Raw genomic sequence first — 15,515 nt, 5'->3', positions numbered from 1 at the left:
AAGTTCACTGAGATTAATTGGCAGCCAGGATTTTTGCTAGTCACGGCGGATGTAACGTCATTATACACAATCATAGAACATGAACATGGCTTAGAGGCAATTAGGTTCTTTCTAGAGAAGTATGAAATTGAGGAAAAACAGAAAGACTTCATCTTAGAGGGCATCTCTTTGATCCTTAAGAACAATTTCATCCGGTTCCACGATTCCTTTTATTTACAATTGATGGGTACGGCTGTGGGCACCTGGCTGGCACCTAGCTACGCCAATCTAGTTATCGCCCTCTGGGAGGAATACTCAGTATGGGGGGGTCATCAGCTTGGTGCCAGCTGGGTGTCATGGCATCATTATATTGATGACATTGTTTTTGTGTGGGGAGGTGATCGCAGTTCCCTGGACACCTTCTGTACGCATCTTAACAACAATCAGTATAACATTAAATTGACGTTTAATATCAGTGAATTAGAGGTTAATTTCTTGGACTTAAAGATCTATGTAGATGATGGAATAATTAAGACTAGTAATTATATAAAGGATACAGATTGCAATTCGTTTATTGAATTCACTAGCAACCATCATAGGAATTAGCTATACAGTATTCCAATGAGCCAATTCCATCGTATTCGAAGAAACTGTACGGATATGTAGACATATGAACAGCAGGCAAATGTTTTACAGGAACATTTTTTGGAAAAAGGGTATGACCCACAGATAATGGAAAGAGCATGAGGAATGGGGGCCAATTTGGATCGCACCAGCAGTTTAAAGAAAGTAAAGGGAAACGTTAATAAGAAAAATGAGGAAGTAGCCTTTATTACAGGCTACAATAGTCAATATAAACAAATAGAGAAGATTGTGAGAAAACATTGGGATATCCTCAATAGGGACCCCGTATTGGAAGGGTATGTTTCTAAAGGTCCTAGGTTTGTGTACAGGAAGGCGAGAAATTTAAAGGACGGTATTGTTAACAGCATGATAGCGGTTCCAAAGATGCAAACAAGGATTAAGTCTAAAGGTTTTTACAGGTGCGGCACATGTATGATGTGTCGCTCTTGTAAGGATAAAAGAAGCTAAATTATAGAGTACACATCCACATATACTAAACAGACATATCCGATTAGGGACTTTTTGACATGCTCCACCAAAAATTGTGTGTATTTGTTAGAGTGCACCAGTGGGTCCCAATACGTTGGACCGAGGATACTGAAAGTACGCATGGCGGAGCATGTCCGTAATATTAAAAAGGGATTAGAGACGCACAATGTCTCACTCCATTTTAAGAATATTCATAAGTGTGATATCAATCAATGCATAGGTTTTTGTGCCATTATGTGTATAAATCCGAATTGGCGTAGGAATGATGACGAAGAGAGACTAGCAAGAGCAGAGATGAGAAAAATCTTTGAATTAAAAACACTACATCCGAATGGTCTCAATATGGATTTTGAGACCAAATGGTTTCTCTAGATAAGGAATAAGTGTGAGTTGTATTGATTATACATATGCCCAAAAGAGGTCCAGAACAAATATCTTATAATATTTATTTAGGAATTAAGTGCTACTAACCCTTTAAAGAAGTTATATGTATATAAGTACGGGGAAAGACAATGTATTTAATATCTCCAGTGACCAGAACGTTATAAATAATACGCCTCTATTTCCTTCTCATGTTCTGAATGGGGTATGCGGAGCTGCAATATGCGTTCCACAGCGGCTTTGTATATAGTTCCCTGGCTGAATGTGCTCCACGGCAGAGATACAGGATGTTACGTGTGTGCGCTCCAGATACAGGAAGGAGCTCTCCGCAACTATGACAACCAGGAGAGGAGATTGTATTTTGATCGTAAGAGACAACAACTGACCCTGTACGTGCGGTATTCATAACAACAGGGATACAAATTGAAGGAGAGGGATGTGACATCACTAAAGGAAGAGATCATCTTGTTGGGACTTAACAATGTATGGACAATATAATCCAGGAACTGGAGTGCAACTATGTTGAGAATAACCAATTATATGAATTTAGATTTTTATAGTGTGGTTTTAAGCAAAACAATGTAATAGTTAGAATGTATGGAATTAATAGGTGCTGGTTTATGTATGTAAGGGATTTAGGGATTGTCAGTTACTTAGAGACGTGTGATTTGAGGTTGCCTGAAATCCCATTGGCTAATATTGTCATGTAATGATTGTTAGTAGGTATAAAAGACCGAGAGGGTCACCTCCAATATTACACCCGAAGGATTAACATCTGAAATGCGTTGGTGCTGTTATATAAGGACCCCAGGCTTGAACCCTTCCACCTATTTTTGATACCCACTTGGATTGACTATAACATCTATAATCTATAGTGGTTTATACCTATCCCCCATTCCATCTAAGGGGTGTAAGTGTAAGTGGCCTTGCCTGTCTATAGTAGGGTACCTTTATTGTATTTGTATTTTTTACCTTTTTAAATTTCACACTTTTGGTGAAAATAAATACTGTGTTTTTAAAGAAAGAATACGCAGTGATTTTTAAATATCGTATGGAAGGTTATTATTGAACACTCAGAGGATCCCTGTGAAGGAAAGAACATAAAAGATACATTTTGATGCATATAGGGCTTGTCATAAATGTAAGCCAGGTTTTAATGGGCTGATATAATTAATATCACAATACTGTGAATAGAAGAGGTTGTGAAAAACTTTGAAAGAAACCTTTATGGGAACGCATTGTTTATAAGAAAGGTCAGTTCCAGCGACACAACAGGTTAACAGCAGAGAGATTGAAGAACTTGCCATATGTGGTGTTACACTCTGTTTCTTTGAGGATTTTCAGGACATAAGGATTTTGGATTTATGTAGCAGCGCTTGGAGATCGTTCATCATATTTTGTTCGGTACAGTACTAAGCAGGACTGTGCAGTGAAGTTTTGGTTATTCAGCCCCTGCCCTAGTGGAACTTACCACTCTACAGTCCAAACTCATGGGGGACTGTGGGAGGAAGCAATGCTAACCTCTGTGCCACCAGCATGCCTCAGCCTGGCAAGCCAGATAGCTTCCTGGCTGTAAGCCACCATGAGACTCCATACTAGGCCCTTTTTCAGTAACCGTTTGTGCATCACAGGAGCTCCTGTCCCATTTAGTGCTGCAGTGCAATTGAAAGCTGAGATTTTATTTTGGAATGCAAGATCACTGAAACTCCGTTCTAACACCAAAAGGCCTTGCGATAACCCTACGCAGTCCTTACATTGTACAATTATTAAGGAGAAAACCTTTACAAAATAAAGGAAAAGAACCCTGTACTACAAATGTGCATCTTGTAAATAATCCCAAAATGTGAAACATTAATAAATCAAAATGAAGGTTGACTAATTGGAGCCACTAATTTGAGTCCCTAACATGAAATAATTGAGAAGAACCTCTCTGTAATGCTGGGTACGCAGTGTACACTAGAAGATATATCTACTAGAGATGAAATGGTTCAGACAGGGCACCACTAGAATTATATGGCAGATATAGACAAACAGTAGGTGTGTTTATAAAATCTAGTTTTCCCCAGAAGTTGCCAGAGAAAATGAAGTAGGAGATGTTGCCATGTCATAATCTGCTGGATTATGATTCTGTCTCTTCTGACTGGCTTTGGCCACAAATGTGATCTCTCCCCATTTTGTACTGAGAGTTGTATGTTTATTGGAAAACAGTCAAAATTGGAATTTCCATGTCCACCTTTGCGGCTATATGTTTTCACAAATCTGGCTGTGATGTTGAAGGTTGTTTCATATTCTGCTCTAGGCTTTAGTTTAAACCTAGGATCAAGTACAGCAGCACCCCTGGAATTATACGGCAGCGTCTCTGGACTCATACAGCAGATAGGAACCACCCCTGGAGAATTACACAGCATAGCAGACAGGCAGCAGCACCACTGGACTTAAATGGGAGTGGAGCAGCACCCCATGGACTGATAGGGCAGAGGTACAGCACCCCAGGACAGCACAGGACTGCAGCCTACCTGTACTGCACAGGACAGCACCCCTGTACAGCACAGGACAGCACCCCAGGACAGCACAGGACTGCAGCACCCCTGTTCGGCACCCCTTTATTTTTACAGCACACAGAACAGTGGCGCAGTGCCCCTTATATTTTTACAGCACACAGGACAGCACCCCTAATAACACAGGACAGCTCAGGACAGCACCCCTGTACAGTACCCCTGTACAGCACAGGATTGCAGCACCCCTGTAGAGCATCCCTGTACAGCACAGGATTGCAGCACCCCTGTACAGCACCCCTTTATAGCACAGAACAGCACCTCTAACAGCACTTTATTTTTCTGCAGCGGGGTACACTGGGTTCCACAGGGAATAACATTGGGGGAGTAGAGTAGGATCTTGATCTGAGGCACCAACAGGCTAAAGCTTTGACTGTTCCCAAGATGTTCAGTGCCACCTCCTCTATAACCCCGCCTCCGTGCACAGGAGCTCAGTTTGTAAGTTGGTGCCCGTGGTTGCTGGGTACTTACAGCGGAGGCTCTGGTTCTCTACATCAGGCACACACACCAGCCGCAGCTCTCCGGGATCGCGTGGCCGCACTCAGGGAGGAGGTAAGAGGGTTTCCCAGGCGGGACCAGCTGGAAATCGCGATCTGGAGCGGCCGGTGGAAGGCGGGCCGTGCGCACTTGCGTGGACACTGTGGTAGTACAGGGACTCCACTAGACCACCAGGGCAGGGGCACAGGTCGGTTTTACTAAAAACTATTTACATATGGCCCACAGTACCTGGTGGTGAAGTCCAGCAAGGGGATAAGGCTCTGACCTGTAACCCCTCCCCTAGCCCCAGGGCGTCATTTAGAGTAAATGTTCCCACCCTGGAGTTGCATCTCTCTCTCTCCCTCACTACCTGTCAGTGTTTGGGCGCCATCTTCACATGCTTATCTGATCCTGGGACTGTTTGGGCAAAGCCTCCTCTGTAAAGACGCCTGCATGTCAGCGCTGGGCATTTTACAGGACACTTGAGTATTCTACATGTCTGTTGACAGTGTTAGTTAAGAAACAATGCATTACTTTGGGGTTATGTAGTACTAGTACCCTGTGATAAACATCCAGTCTTTACTGTGCATTGATATATCTATTGATCTGTATAGCTTTACTTAGTATTATTTAGTATTGCTAGTCCAGTGCAGTTTTATTGCTTGTCATAATTTCTGCATTGTACATGTGACTATGTGTGTGTGCATATAGCTGCTGCGTGTTTTCTATTCCACGTATCTCACTCAGATTGCTATCCCTATATTCTGTACCCTGAGGGGGGCTAAGTGCATCAGGTTTATTTGATATAGGTATTTCACAGGATATACTTCTTATGTATTTTTCTCTGTGATTTTCAGTCACTATAGACCTCTTGAATTATCTGTTTGTGCTATCACAGGGGGTTCTTGATTAGGTATTATACTGCTGATATTGTACTGTGTTGCCTGTGGTTCACGCTTTCATATTATGTCAGCTTCAAGAGGCGACGGTTCTGCGGCTGATCCCACACTGCGTGGTGGTGACGCTGCAGACACATTGGAGGAAACCATAGCAGCGGAGGGTTCAGGTTCTCGGGGCTCCGTGCCCCCAGTAGGGCCGTAGCAACGGGGGTCCATAATGACCCACCTTGGGCTACTTTTTCCTCTCTACTAAATATGCTGATAACTAGACTTACGCTCCCTATGGGACCTCAGGTGCCGGTCCATCCACATATTGTCCCTGCGGTTAATCCGCCATGGGCAGATTTCCTGTCCACTCAGTTACAGCAATTAAATCACTCACTGAACAAACAAAAACCTAACCCTCGCCCGTCTAAGACCAAGGGGTCCTCTAAGCGGGCCATTACTTCCTCACAATCAACCCATGTTCCAGACACTTCGTCTGATGAAGATAGCGTATATACTGATCCCTCAGACACTGACCCAGATGTTTCTGATGGGGAATCTGTTTCGCAGGTGGATGTTCCTGACTTATTAGAGGCTGATTCTTCAAATTGATGATGACCCAGAACCTGTTGTTACCTCTAAGAAACCAGATAGGTTTAAACATCAGAAGGTTATTAAACAAGTTTTGCCTCATTCTGACCACTTAGTTGACATATGTCAGGAATCCTGGGAAAATCCAGGAAAGAAATTCACACCTCACAAGAAGATGCTGGCTCGCTATCCCCTCGCTGTGGAGCTAAGTAAGAATTGGGAAACACCACCGCTGTTGGATTCGCAAGTGGCGCGGCTGGTAGTGTCCTCTGCTCTGCCTGTAACTACCGTCACCTCTCTGAAAGAACCGACGGATAAGCGTGTGGAGGGTTGCTTAAAAGCTATTTACACCCTCGCAGGTACTGTGCATCATGCCACTATTGCAGCTACTTGGGCTGCAGAAGCTATTGAAGCGTGGGCTCAGGAGGTGATAGCAGAGCTGCCATCCAACTTTTCTGATAATGCTAGACAGTGCCTCTCGTATATTGTCACAGCATCTCATTACATTAAGGAGGCGGCTTCTGATGCAGGTATACTGGCGTCCAAGCCTTCTAGTACGTCCATTTTGGCTCGACGGATTCTCTGGTTACGTTCCTGGTCTGTGGATCTGGACTCTAAGAAAACCCTGGAGGTGCTCCCTTTTAAGGGAGACATTCTTTTTGGTGAGGATCTCAACAAGATTATGGCTGACTTAGCTTCTGCTAAGGCGGCGTGTCTACCTAGTACTGCTCCTTCGGTCCCGAAGCTTACGAGTACTTCCTTTCGTTCCTTTCATCCTCCAGGTAAAGCAAAGGGTCAGGCGTACCCGAAATAGTCTTGCACTTCCAAAACCACTAAGCTCAAACCTAAACGTGCCTGGGATGCCTGTCAGCCTGCTTCCAAATCAGACAAGCCTGCTGCATGATGGGACAGGCCTCGCCCTGGGGGATCCCAGGGTGGGAGGCCGACTTCTAAGGTTTACCCAGGAATGGTTGAAGACCACTTCAGATGCCTGGGTACGGGAAGTCGTCACTCACGGATACGCCATATCCTTCAAGAATCGTCCCCCTCATCGATTTTGCCTGACAGACATCCCTTTGGATCAGGTGAAGGCAAAAACTCTTTATTTGGTGGTACAATCCCTCCTGGACACAGGAGTGGTAGTACCGGTGCCTCTGGCTCAGAGATGGCAAGGGGTACTATTCACTGCTGTTCCAAGTCCCGAAACTGAATGGTTCCTTCTGGCCCATTCTCAACCTCAAGTCCTTGAACAAATTGGTGAGAGTCTCCAAGTGTCGGATGGAAACTCTTCGCTCTATTGTTCTGGCTTTGAAGCCTGGGGACTAAATGGTCTCCCTGGACATACAGGATGCTTATCTCCATATTACTATTGCCATGTCACATCAGCAGTACCTGCGGTTTGCTATTGGCAATCTCCATTATCAATTTCGGGCTTTACCTTTTGGTTTGACCACGGCTCCGCGAGTCTTCACGAAGGTCATGGCGGTAATGACGGCTTTCCGCCGTCAGGGTGTCAGGATCCTACCGTATCTGGACGACTTACTGATCCTGTCGAATTCCCCAGAAATTCTCCTCCGTTATCTGGATCTGACGGTCCAGTTTCTGCAAGCCCACAGGTGGCTCATTACCTGGATGAAATCCTCCTTGGTCCCTGCTCAGAGCATGGTGCACCTGGGGGCATTGTTGGACACTCACAACCAGTGGTTGTTCTTGTCTCAGGAGAAAGTCCTGACCTTCAGGGCAGAATTCAATGCTTCCTCTCTCGTCTGCGAGTGTCGATTCACTTGGCAATGCAAGTACTAGGCCTCATGGTGTCTGCTTTTGACATGGTGGAGTACGCTCCATTTCATTCCCGCCCTCTGCAGAAGCTGATTCTTGCCAAGTGGGTTTGCCTGCCTCACCGGATCAGGTCTCAAATTATCTCATTGTCTCCGGAGGTTCGTCTGTCACTGAACTGGTGGCTCCAGGACCAACGATTGAGTAGGGGTCGTCCCTTCTGTATCTCCAACTGGGATCTTCTGACGACGGATGCCAGTCTGAGGGGTTGGAGCGCGGTGTTGGAGCAACACTCCCTTCAGGGTCGGTGGACCAAGGAGGAGTCTCTCCTCCCGATAAACATTCTGGAATTGTGGGCAGTGTTCAATGCTCTGAACCTGGCCCAGCATCTGATACAGAACAGGCCTGTTCAAGTACAGTTGGACAACGCCACCACGGTGGCGTACATAAATTATCAAGGTGGCACTCAAAGCCGCATGGCAATGATGGAAGTGTCAGATTCTTCAGTGGGCGGAACGCCATCTACCAGCCATATCGGCGGTGTTCATTCCGGGGGTCCTCAACTGGGAAGCGGACTTCCTCAGTCATCAGGACATACACGCCAGAGAGTGGAGCCTCCATCAAGAAGTATTTCAACTCCTAGTGGACAAGTGGGGCCTACCAGACGTAGAGCTGATGGCGTCTCAACACAATCACAAGGTTCCGATCTTCGGAGCAAGGACAAGGGATCCTCAAGCAGCATTCGTGGATGCACTGGCAATTCCATGGAACTTTCGGCTGCCATACGTGTTCCCTCCGGTGTCACTTCTGTCCAGGGTGATAAGGAAGTTCAAGCAAGAAGGAGGAATCCTGCTACTGATCGCTCCAGCGTGGCCCAGACAGCATTGGTTCTCAGACCTACAGGGTCTCTCAATAGAGCGTCCTCTTCTACTTCCACAACGCCCAGACCTCCTCGTTCAGGGCCCTTGTATATACTAGGATTTGGCCCGGCTGGCTTTGACGGCGTGGCTCTTGAAGCTTCCATTCTGAGGGCCAAAGAATTTTCTGAGGTGGTCATTCAAACCATGTTGAAGGACTGTAAACCGGCTTCTGCTCGGATTTATCATAGGGTCTGGAATTCTTACTTTGCTTGGTGTGCAGCTAACAATCATGACTCTTACAAGTTTAGTATGGGCAAACTTTTGGCATTCCTACAATGGGGCCTGGACTTGGGCCTTCGTCTGGCCTCCATCAAGGTTCATATTTCTGCCTTGTCGGTGTGGTTTCAGAGAAAAATTGCGACTCTGCCTGATGTTCATACATTCACTCAGGGTGTTTTACGGATTCAACCTCCCTATGTCCCGCCTGTGGCTCCTTGAGATTTGTCGGTGGTTCTGTAGGCCTTGCAAGAGTCTCCATTTGAACCTCTTGAGTCTGCGGACCTTAAGTGGCTTACTCTTAAGGTTTTGTTTCTGCTGGCTATTGCCTCTGCTAGACGGGTTTCGGATTTGGGTGCCATAGCCTGTCGGTCTCCCTTTCTGATTTTTCACCGTGACCGGGCAGTCCTTCGGACACGCCCTGGTGATCTACCTACGGCAGTGTCTTCTTTCCACCTTAACCAAGAGATTGTGGTTCCAGCCTTTATCCCTCCTGAATTGTCATCCAAAGAGCGGCCTTTGGACGTGGTACGGGCTCTCCGTATTTATGTGAAGAGGACAGCTTTCATTCGGAAGTCTGATTCTCTCTTTGTACTTTTTGGTTTTCACAAACCTGGCTGGCCTGCGAATAAGCAGACCCTGGCCAGATGGATTAGAATGGTGATTGTACATGCTTATGTACAGGCTGGCCTTCCAGCTCCTGCTCCCATCAAAGCCCATTCTACTCGGTCTGTTGGACCTTCTTGAGCGGCCCGCCGTGGCGCGGCCCTTGAACATTTGCGCAAGGCGGCTACGTGGTCCTCAGTGAACACGTTCATAAGGTTCTATGCCTTCAATACTTCCGCCTCCCAGGATGCTTCCTTTGGATGCCGGGTTCTTGTGCCCGCTACAGTGCATCCCCTCCCATGAGAAACTGTTTTAGGACATCCCCGATGTTATTCTCTGTGGAACCCAGTGTACCCCGCTGCAGAAAAGGAGATTTATGGTAAGAACTTACTGTTGTTAAATCTCTTTCTACGAGGCACACTGGGTTGCACAGGGCGCCCACCCTGAGGCACTTAGCTTCTTTGGGTTTGTATGGCGTTATCCGCTGATACCTTCTCCTGTCATGAGAATGTGGTGTACGTGGCTACTAATGGTTGTCGTCTCTTTTGCCTGCTACTGCATTGGATTGGTTAACAAAACTGAGCTCCTGTGCACGGAGGCGGGGTTATAGAGGAGACGGCGCTGAGCATCTTGGGAACAGTCAAAGCTTCAGCCTGTTGGTGCCTCGGATCAAGATCCTACTCTACACCCCCGATGTTATTCCCTGTGGAACCCAGTGTACCTCGCAGAAAGAGATTTAACAACGGTAAGTTCTTACCATAAATCTCCTTTTACAGCACACATGACAGCACCCCTTTATTTTTACAGCACGCAGGACAGCACCCCTTTATTTTTACAGCACACAAGACAGCACCACAGTGCCCCTTTATTTTTACAGCACACAGGACAGCACCCCTTTATTTTTTACAGCACACAGGACAGCGCCACAGTGCCCCTTTATTTTTACAGCACACAGGACAGTGCCCCTAACAGCACAGGACAGCACCCCTGTACAGCACAGGACAGCAGCTCCCCTGTACAGCACCCGTAACAGCACAGGACAGCACCTCTGTACAGCCCAGGACAGCATAGGACAGCAGCACCATTGTACAGAACCCCTAGCAGCACAGAACAGCACCCCTGTACAGCACACAGGACAGCACCCCTAACAGCACACACAGTGACCCCATCTGACGGTCCCAACGGTCTGTCTCCCTCACTCCCCAATGCTGGAGTGAAGATGGCGCCGATCTCCGGTACTTATATAGAATCCAAAACCCGCGAGAATCCGACAGCAGGATAATGACTTTATGCCTCGTTTTTGGATCCGAGGAAGGCGGGAAGTCCCGAGCCGGACTCGGATCCCGGTTCAGAGTGTGACGTTTGGGGAAGGGGGGGGGGGGGGGTTTGTTTGGATCCCTGAACCCGCTCTTCTCTATCTCAAACACTGGAAAACAGACAGAAATCAACCTTCAGACAAATTGCTTGCATTTGTTTCATTAAACCAATTTATCTGAACAACTGTTTTTTGTCCATTTTCTGGATTTTGGGAGCAAATGGTTGATTGTCATTTGCTCCCAGACATTGCCAGATTTTCTTTCCAATCAGCCAGATTGGAAAGATAATCTTTAAGTGTGTGGGGCCCTTTAGTCATTGGGGACAGATTGCTTGCTGAATAATTTTCCTTCTTCACAATACAAATATGACAGTGCTTAATAACCTCTTTTTTATGCTGAGGCATTCAGTTTTACACTGACATTAATGTTGAGTCATTGTAGTAAACCTCGTGAATACATTTAAAGAAACCAAGCCAATTTTTTTTCATCATTTCCTGTTACTTCTAAATTATTGCACTTCCTTTGTTCCATGATAGAAAGCACTCTGTACATTGGTAAAAATATAAAAATAAAGTGACATGTATGTTTTTAACTTTTCTGTTTTGTGTATGTGATGCATTATACTTCACTGTGGGGTCTGGAGAGAGAGAAAGTGGACGAGCCAGTCAGCTCTTGTCATGTTACAGGCTGTGTTTGAAAAATGACAGTTAGGCGCTGGTTCAGGGGCATAATTAGAACTTTGTGGGCCCCATAGCAAAATCTTGAAAGTCCCCCTCCCCCCGCCATTGTCACCAGAGCCGTTTCTACTGACGGGGCGCCCGTTGCGGCATCTGCTGGCTGCTAATACCGCTCTACCTCCTTCCGCCCATAGCACTCCGCTCAGAGTTTCGCAAGAGGACACAATTACAGCGTCATGATGCAACCACGTCATTTCACACAAAACTCCGCCCCCTGAGCAGACTACTATGGGCGGGAAGAGGGGGAGCCAGTAACGGACGGTAATAGCAAGGACTGGCCACACCAACGAGCATGACACTGAGGGGTCTATGTACTAAGCCTTGGATGGAGATAAAGTTCACAGAGATAAAGTACCAACCAATCAGCTCCTAACTGCCATGTCACAGGCTGGGTTTAAAAAATGACAGTTAGGAAGTGATTGGCTGGTACTTATCTAAATGCACTTTATCTCCATCGAAGGCTTAGTAAATAGACCCCTGAATCTCATGCTCACTGGCGCATCCAGTCCTTGCTATTACCATCCGTTACTAGCTGAGAGCTTGAAACCCCTGGCAATGACCATTACACCCTGCACATGACACCCCTGGCAACATGCATTACACCCCTGGCAACGAACAGACACTGAAAGCATGAAACCCCTGCCAACGAGCATTACACCCCTGGCAACGAACAGGTAATTTAAACTAATTAGAAGCCTTACTGTAGGGCATAATGTATCATAGGCATTATGGTGTGTGGCATAATATGGTGCAGGGGGCATAATATGGTGCAAGAGGCATTACTGTGTGGGGCTTAACATGGTGGAATTTTTTTCTTTCCTGTGGTGGCCAAGGTCTGTTGGTGCAGGGTCAAAATCTGGGGTGTAAAGTAGTATTTTCTTGTGAGTCCACTCCCATTTTAGCAAGGTCACGCCTATTTAGTGAGGCCTCACCCCCTTGGAAAGCGCAAAGTAGTATTTTTTTATGTCTATGGGGAAGGCATTTTTTTTTACTGTTCACACTGGGAGCCAAATTGTCTAGAAACAGCCCTGATTGTCACTACATTGCCCCTTATGGGAGCAGGAAAAAGAGAGAATAAGGGGAGTGAGAGAGAGACACCATACAAGGGGGGAGAGAGAGGAGCAAGGAAAAGAAGGAGAGAGGGTGTCAGGGAGAAAGAGAGAAAGGGATGTGAGGGGAGGGAGAAAGAGGGTATCATGGAGAGAGATGATGTCAGAGAGAGAGAGGGAGAGAGAGAGAATGGGAGGAGGAAGAGAAGAGAGAGGGAGGGGAGTGAGTGAGAAAGTGGGGGGAGGGAGAGAGAGAAAGAAAGTGCAGCAAAATAGAGTGAGTGTCAGGGAGAGACAGAGGTAGAAAGAGAACAAGAGAGAGAGTGTGCCAGGGAGAGAGGGAGACACAATGTCAGAGACAGAACGATAGAGAAAGTGTCGGAGAGAGGCAGTGTCAGAGAGAGGGAGGGGGAGCAGTATTAGGAAGAGGTAGAGACAGTGTCAGAGTGAGAGAGGGACAGTGTCAGGAAGGAAGAGAGAGAGACAGTGTAAGGGAGGGAGAGAGTCAGAGAGAGAAGGAGAGAGAGAATGTCAGGAGGGAGAGAGAGGGACAGTATCAGGAAGAGAGAGAGACAGAGAGAGTGTTTCAGGGAGAGAGAAAGAGCGAGAGAGAGAGAAGCAAGAGAGAGGGATGTGGAACGAGTAGGAAATACATTACCTGTCCTGAATACAGCAGATGTTTCCTATGGCGGCAGGCACTTCACAGAATTAGACCCGCCCCCTAAATATCCGCGAATCACAGCACTGGTGACTGTTCTGCAGCAGGGACTCAGAGCTGGCCAGGTAGGGCAACCGCACCCCCTTCTACATCCATGGCTGCAGCCTGCAGGGGAGGGGGGGTGCTATATGCGTTGGCTGTTCTCACTGTGGGCAGGGGTGAAGAGAGAGTGGCGGGCCATTGAGGCAGCCCATGACTGGGTGCACCCACTGTAGTTATGCCACTGAGCTGGCTGCTTGATATTTTATCTCCGTCCACTGTATCTCTCTCAAAGGCTTAATACATAGAGCCCTGTATTATTTATTCATTATTATAACTTACTAGCTGAATACCCGTGCTTCGCTACACAATTTCAAGTATTTCCATGCGTATGACTTTCATTTTGAATAACTTCCTGGTAAACTAAGACCACCCATACCCCAGCAAGGCAGCAGCCAGCAGCACCCGGAGGGAGCAGCTCAGCGACTGAGGGGACACCCGCTGCTGTGGGTATCGGAGCGGAGGGAGAATGTTAAACGTGGAGACAGAGCCTGGACCGGGTGGATCTGTGTGAGTATGTGTTGACGTGGGTAAGTGTGGAAGTAGCATCAGCAGAGCTACCCCATACCCCACCCCCAGGCTTTGCACACACTGCCAAATGCTGTCATTAATTCATCACCCCAGCCGGGTGTAGTCTATGCGCAAGCTGTTCCCCCAGGGGTCACTGTGTAATGGGCCTCTGGGCTATATACTTGTCAGTTTGATGCTTATAGCGCCAGCATAATTTGACACTGATGTCAGTCATTTTGGACATTTTCACCCCTTCTCACCCCCCATGCTGATGGGGGTGAACTTGGACTTAAACATCATCGGGAGTGTCACTATTCATTACTGCGACCCTGAAAATTATGGATTTTTACATGTCACCCCCTTCCCACCCCCACCCCTAGGGGTGCTAGGGTGTCATACCACCACAGTATTTATTTTCCAGATTGTAAGTTATATGTGTACCAAGTTTGGTGTAAATTGCTCCAGGTATTCCAGAGTTATGCTGGAACATACACACATACATACACACACACATACATCCGTTTTTATACATATAGATTTTGCTGTATAAATTAGAGAGCAGTTGAATTTGTACCGGTGACTATGGGTTTCATAATGCACTCAATCTCTGGTCTTGTAATGGCCCCTCTTTTGTAATACTGAGACAGTCTGGAAGTTTCAGAGGCTCCTTGGACAGTCAGACACTCTGCTCCCAATGGGGTATATTTACAAATGTTCAGGTTTATAGAAGTGATGTTGCTTGTAGCAACCAGTCAGATTCTAGCTATTATCTTCTAGAAGGTGCTTGATAAATGATAAGTACAATCTGATTGGTTGCTATAGGCAACGTCTCCACTTGTAAAAATCTACACTTTTAGTAAATATACACCTAAATGTTTTCAGGTTGATATGTACAATACATATAACAGGGTTATGCGCTCTTATTTGCCGATCTGCAAAACATGATTTAGTAAATGAAGCATACTGACTTGTACAGCTGAAACAATTTTTCATAAATATACTCAAGTCACATAATTAAACTCTGTTTACACCAGTGCAGACTAAAATTACACTATTCATTCTAGTGGCTAAAATGGTTAGAACATATAAATTTTCTCAAGATATCCACTCCCCATCCCCTAAACCCTTCAGTGGTGGCAGGCATGTATTCCATCTTTTCAAGTAAGAATAAAGAGTCAGCACTTCAAGCTTAGTCACATTTTGATGTGCATCCAACTTGGAATCAGTACAGGGAACCTCACATCACACTTTAATGTCGTCCTTTTGCCAAATGTAAGTTAAACTTCCCTGCCAGCCACAGAGGTCAGAAAATCTAGCGCCTTTGAACTGCGAGGATGACATATGTGGATTACTGTCATTACAGTCACCATAGATCAACACAAATCCACCTTCATGTCACTTATCCCTTATGCGTGAGTGACTACTGAGTAATTAATCAGCTATTAATATGTGGGAAAGACCTAAACAGTCCAAAAAGAGAGCCCATGGGAAAGGTCAACCAATGCGCAATCAAGGTCCAGCAGCATGGAACACTCATATGCTCAGTTTGACCTACAAGATATTACTCCTAATACTAATAATACTGCCAAGTATCCCAGAGTTTTTTTTTTTGCAAATTACTTTTTATTGAAAGATTTGAATTAATACA

This window comes from Pseudophryne corroboree, chromosome 7, assembly GCF_028390025.1.
Source record: "Pseudophryne corroboree isolate aPseCor3 chromosome 7, aPseCor3.hap2, whole genome shotgun sequence".
NCBI classification, from domain to species: domain Eukaryota; kingdom Metazoa; phylum Chordata; class Amphibia; order Anura; family Myobatrachidae; genus Pseudophryne; species Pseudophryne corroboree.
The sequence above is the reverse complement of the archived record's forward strand: the minus strand, read 5'-3'. Positions refer to the sequence as shown.